Source organism: Pogoniulus pusillus, chromosome 26, assembly GCF_015220805.1.
Source record: "Pogoniulus pusillus isolate bPogPus1 chromosome 26, bPogPus1.pri, whole genome shotgun sequence".
NCBI lineage: Eukaryota > Metazoa > Chordata > Aves > Piciformes > Lybiidae > Pogoniulus > Pogoniulus pusillus.
This window is the reverse complement of record NC_087289.1, coordinates 14,154,714-14,161,371: the sequence shown is the minus strand read 5'-3', so window position 1 is coordinate 14,161,371 and position 6,658 is coordinate 14,154,714.

Genomic DNA, 6,658 nt, shown 5'->3' with positions numbered 1-6,658 from the left:
TAAATTGAATGTGGATTTTTTTTTCTGTGAATATTTGCTGAAGTATGTTACTTAGGAGATGCAGCAAGTTTTAAAACTGACTCTTCATGCTGTTCATTATCATCTGTGCAGCCAGCAGGTCGAGGGAGGTGATTCTCCCCCTCTACTCCGCTCTGATGAGACCCCACCTGGAGTACTGCATCCAGTTCTGGAGCCCCTGTTACATGCTGGAGCATGTCCAGAGAAGGGCCATGAGGATGATCAGAGAGCTGGAGCAGCTCTGCTGTGAGGACAGACTGAAAGAGTTGGGGCTGTGCAGGCTGCAGAAGAGGAGACTCCCAGGTGATCTTATTGTGGCCTTCCAGTACCTGAAGGGGCCTACAAAAAAGCTGGGGAGGGACTTTTTAGGCTATCAGGTAGTGACAGAACTAGGGGGAATGGAGCAAAGCTGGAGATGAGTAGGTTCAGACTGGATGTGAGGAGGAAGTTCTTCAGCATGAGAGTTCAGCTAGTTCCAATCCCCCATGGCAGGGGGGTTGGAACTAGCTGATCTTTGTGGTCCCTTCCAACCCTGACTGTTTCCATGATTCTATGATCTCTCTGGCCATAATTTATATTGATTGAACTGGAAGTTGACAGTTTTCCATTTCTTGGAGCCCTCCTGTTTTTCATACAGCAAACCACCTACTGAACTCAGAGACTTCTTTTGTATAGATAACTGTGACTGAGCTTGCACTTCAGTTTTACAAGGGGAAAGCAAAGAGATATGATGTCTTCTAGAGCTGACTCTGTCATGTGCAACACAGAGCTTTAGTATTTATTTATATTCCAGTAGCTCATCCCAAACATTCCTGTAGATTTAAGTACTTTAAGTGATTCAGTCACAGATCCTAAGCAATAAATTGGTAATACACTGTGGTGTTCTAAGTAGAAAAAGGATTGTTCCTTTTTTCTTTTTAAATTTGCTTTTCCAGTGCTTTATATACTTAATTTTCAAGTGGAAATAATGAAGAACAGTGTTACTTAGGATTAATGGATAATTCTGTTCATGGATTATAAGCATAACATTGTCTGCCTTTTGAGGGGAGACTTTATATCAAATAGTTTAAAACAATATAAGCTGATTTCTGACTTGGGTCTTAATTTGAGAAGGATGAGCCTGAAGGACTGAAAAGCAGAGGAGGTTGCAAGGAAAGAGAGTCATCTGGTTCTATCATGGATTCAGGAGACTGTTGACATCCAGTGACTTTATTTCTCATTGCTCTCACCTGTAGAATGCTCCCACAGAGTGATATTAGGCTAACATGTTTAGGAAACTCAGACAGAAGATGTGGTTATGTTTCTATTAAAGACAAACAAACCAACCAAAACAAAACCCCCACAAAACAACAGCTCCCACCTCCAGCTCATTACAGCTAGGAGAGATCCTTAGTGTGCTAGCAGCATTGAGTATTTGTCCTGGATGAGTACACCTGAAATCCTGAGACATGCCATGTCACAAACCCTCCAAAGCCATAGCATGGCTCTCTGAAATGGCTGTAGGTTTTCTAGTACCTAAATCATTTTTCAGCATATATAACTTGCCTTATGTGAAGAGGTTATCACAGTATCACCAAGGTTGGAAGAGACCTCATAGATCATCAAGTCCAACCCTTTACCACAGAGCTCAAGGCTAGACCATGGCACCAAGTGCCACGTCCAACCCTGCCTTGAACAGCTCCAGGGACGGCGACTCCACCACCTCCCCGGGCAGCCCATTCCAGTGTCCTTCTCTCAGTGAAGAACTTTCTCCTCACCTCAAGCCTAAATTTCCCCTGGCGCAGCTTGAGGCTGTGTCCTCTTGTTCTGGTGCTGGCCCTGAGAGAAGAGAACAACCTCCTCCTGGCTACAACCTCCCCCTTTTGTATAGACAAAGCCAGAATCCAAGGTTGTGCTAGCATCCTGGAAGATTGAGAGACCATGGGCTGTGTAGTCTGGAGAAGAGCAGCCTGAAAGGAGATCTTACTAATGTTTATAAATATCTGAAGAGTGGGTGTCACCACTATGATAGGATTCAGTGATTCTGTGTATTCCTTATGCCACCAGGTGTTGCAAGTCTGGATTTTTCACAACTTATTGCAATACTGAGATCTGTGAGTTCAGGACAGATCTCAGTAATGTGCAGAACATGAGATTATTTAGTTTTAGAAATGTTATGGTGTCAATAAATCCCAGCAGGGTGTGTATCACTGAGATATTGTAACATGAAATGTTCAATGAATCGTTTAAGGAGCACATTAGGAAGCTGATAATGCACAGTTCAGCACAGTGTATGACAGAGAATCATAGAATCAACCAGGTTGGAAGAGACCTCAAGATCAGCCAGTCCAACCTAGCACCCAGCCCTATCCAATCAACTAGACCATGGCACTAAGTGCCATGTTTTGGCCAAAGTGCAGAATCCTGCACTTGACCTTGCTAAAAAAGATTGTGTTAGCTTAAAATTAGTAATTCTTATATTCAAAAATGTTGTAATTCAGAACATGGCCAACTTCTGTTTGCACTCTGGAGAGGTATAGCAGAGCAAAAATTATTTCTGTGAGAATTTTCCATGTGTCTTTTAAATAGTTTCAACTTCTATTAAGGAAGCTGTAGAATATTCAGTACTTTTCTTCTTTCTGCCCCTGTAATGTTCCTTCTTAAACTTCCAGGAACAAAATTACTTTAGAATTCTCCTTTGCCTTACCAAAAGAAAGCCAGCAATCCAAAAAGCTTTGCCTGTTTGATGGATTGTCTCATGGCAGCTAGTGCTGCCTCTCATGTGAGTAACTTCAGTGTATGTGCAAGTGTGCTAGATCAGGGCCCAGGACAAAAGTGTCAGGCAAGCAATTGGGTGTTTAAGATAGAAAATGAGGGATGAAGCTGTGGGATGAAAGTAACCTTGTGGTTATGGAATGTCTTGTGGCAAAAGAAAATGATGTAATGTGAAACTGCTAATAATTTTTTTTCTTCTAGCTGTCTCTCTTTTTTTCTTCCTTTGCCAATTTTGTGGCATCTTGCTTGCCTGCCCTTTGCAGGCAGAGAAAATGCATTGAAGCATAATCTATAGAGCTAAATTGTGAACTGTGTTGCCATCTGTGATAATACTAACATTATACTAACAGTGATGTCTTAAATACTAACATTATACTAACAGTGCTGTCTTTCCTGCCCTGTTTTTCCTAGTACTACTATTAGAACTACTTGATAATTTTAACTGGGAAGGCTGAAATGTGAGATTCCTAATGGCTTGGAATCTGTTCAAAGAAGGGCATAATTTAAGACAGCCTGGACAATGCTGAAGAAGGGCTGTTGGCACAGAGAGTACCTAAAAGGAAAAGCTTTCCATTGTATCTCCAGTCCAAATTTCCTTTGATACCATCCCCATACCATTACCCCACCAACTTCACTGAGCATGAAGAGACAAAACAAGGCTTAGCATTAACCTAATGAAATTGTTGTTCACAAAGATTACTTTTCAGTAGTAATAAAGCTCTAGCTGTGTACCTCCAGTTGTCTCATGGCAAAGACTGATTTAATCAATAGAGATCTTGTGTTGCAGCAAGGAGTTCAATTTGCTGTTCCAGTATGACACAGATTTAGTAATTGGGATCTGCATGCAGTTTCCAGGCTATCGAGTGGCATCGGTATTAGAGAAGGCAACTTTATGTTTAGGTAAGAGCCTCCCATCAAACATCAGATTTGAGATAATTGTTTCTTCAACCATGAACAAATGTCAGTACAGAAATAAAAGGGAACTAAGGTGACATCTGTAGTTGAGCAGATGCCTCTGATTTTGCAGTGTAGCTATAAGGTGATGCATGGGTTTGTGTACTTCTAATATCAGCATTGAGTTTTAGAAATAAAATGCACCTGATACTGTATTTAAAATATTGTTGCTTTTACAGCTTTTAATGATGCATTTCTAACATTTTGCTGATCTGGACAGCCACATCCATCATTAAGATGAGTAAGTATTCTACACTTTGGCCACAACAACCCCAAGCAGTGCTACAGGCTGGGGTCAGAGTGGCTGGAGAGCAGCCAGGCAGAAAGGGACCTGGGTGGGAGGTGGTACTAGTAGCTGAACATGAGCCAGCAGTGTGCCCAGGTGGCCCAAGATAGCCAATGGCATCCTGGCCTGGATCAGTAACAGTGTGGCCAGTAGGACAAGGGAGGTTATTCTGCCCCTGTAATCAGCACTGCTCAGGCCACACATTGAGTCCTGTGTCCAGTTCTGGGCCCCTCAATTCAAGAGAGATGTTGAGGTACTGGAATGTGTCCAGAGGAGGGTGACAAAGCTGGTGAGGGGCCTGGAGCACAGCCCTGTGAGGAGAGGCTGAGGGAGCTGGGGGTGTGCAGCCTGCAGAAGAGGAGGCTCAGGGCAGACCTCATTGCTGTCTATAACTACCTGAAAGGAGGCTGTAGCCAGGTGGGGTTGGTCTCTTCTGCCAGGCAGCCAGCAACAGAAGAAGGGGACTCAGTCTCAAGTTGTGCCAGGAGAGGTCTAGGCTGGATATTAGGAGGAAGTTGTTGTCAGAGAGAGTGATTGGCATTGGAATGGGCTGCCCAGGGAGGTGGTGGAGTCACCATCCCTGGGGGTGTTCAAGCAAAGCCTGGGTGAGGCACTTAGTGCTATGGTCTGGTTGATTGGCTAGGGCTGGGTGCTAGGTTGGACTGGATGAGCTTGGACGTCTCTTCCAACCTGGTTGATTCGATTCTATTCTTGTGTCCCTTACCTTAAAAAGTACAAATAGCTTCTTTTACACTTTGATAATAATTTGTATCTTTTTATCATTGCCTTTTTAATAGCAAAATATTTAAAGTCCTTTATATGTGCAGTAATGCACTGTAAAAAAATACTTTCATTATGTGCAGTGTTTTTTCTCTATAATAGGATTTAAATTAAGATCTCAGCAACTATGGCTGAGAGCACTTCTGCTCAAAGCAAAGTATACATTTTTCTCAAGTGACAAACACATCCACTTTTAAATCTATAGATAGTAGAAACTACTGGCTTGGGGAGGTGGTGGAGTCGCCGTCCCTGGGGCAGTTCAAGGCAAGGTTGGATGTGGCACTTGGTGCCATGGTCTAGCCTTGAGCTCTGTGGTAAAGGGTTGGACTTGATGATCTGTGAGGTCTCTTCCAACCTTGGTGATACTGTGATACTGTGATAATATACTCTGACACCTATCACTTGTAACATGATGGGTAAAGGTCACCTATGATCATTGAGTGCATTTGAAACATCCCATTACGATGTCCTTAGGGAACTTCACAAGCACATTGGGGACAGAATACATGGACAGAAACTGAAAATAATTCCAGTTAAGCATGTACCTTATTATAATTAGTCATTGCATTATGTGAGCAAGTAACTCTAAATCTAGTTTTGTGGGGGGTTTTAATAGATCCCAAAATGAATATTTCTTAGGAAATAATTGTTTGGTTTAAACCTGAGTAGAGATAGTACAAAATCCTCATCAGTTAGCCCTTTGCAGTTGCTGAAGTGTGAATAAATAGTGTTAACAAGGCAGTGGTAATCTTTGAGACAACTTTTACCTGAAAAAGAGGAGAGCAAGAACACAGTGAGATGTCTTTGATAGTGTGAGTACCTGTATCTCTGGGAAAGTACAGCTGGGGTAAGTAGCACTATTCAGCCATTCTCGAGTTCATTTCCTCACATGCATGACACTGTACATTGTTCTTACATTTATCCCATGTCTGTGCATTCTTCCATCACCTTCAGAAGGATGGCACAATTCTGAAAAACAAAACAAAACGCACTTGTAACTTTCAGGGAAGCTTAAAGTTCATTCTGTAGCTTGGGCAGACAAAAGGTGCCATAAAAGAACAGCTGTCAACACCATTTCAGTCAAGCTTTGCTCCAAGTGCTGAAAGGCTTTGGTGGGGAGGCTGTGTGAAATGACATGAGAAATGTGGGAAAAACACATAACTCTTTGAAAGGGCTCCTGGGTCTGTTGGTTCTATTCCTTTTCCTCTGACAACTTTTGGGCAGCTGCACTGGTTAATTCCTCCCTTTCCTGTTGACCAAATGCGGGCACGATCTGGTTTAGTAGATATTTTATCCTGTTTGTGATCTTTATCCTCACTTTTCAATATGTGAGCTTTGTTAGGAGGCCAATTTCTTCCAACTGTTTTGTTTTCTGATTAAAGTACACCAACTGGTGTTATTGGAGTGTTTGGTAGAATGATTTATGAAGAAAGAAAACTTTCATTTTCCAGCTGTCACAAGGATGACTTGAAGCTAAACATAACTAGTTAATTTTGGCATGTGTTTGATCAGAGTTCTTTACCAAACCTGTATGTTAGCCTGTCTGATTCATTCCAGTTGTTCTGACAGTTACATTTTGCAGAGTGGAAAGACAGAGCAAGGCTGAAGGACATGTTGTATACATGTCCTTATGATGGGAGTTCCTCATCATAAATGTTTTGGTGATTCATGTTTTTATAAAGCATGCCAAAGGGATGATCAGTTGTCATAACTTGTAGTAGAGTTAACAATAGTGGAGTAACTGTTTAAAAAAGGCCAGCTATTGTGTAGGAATGTTCAGTGACATTTGCTTTGCAGGACTTCATGCAAGCATGACATGGCATGTGGTCAACAAGTCTTGTGACTTTTGAGTTGCTGGGGTAAAAG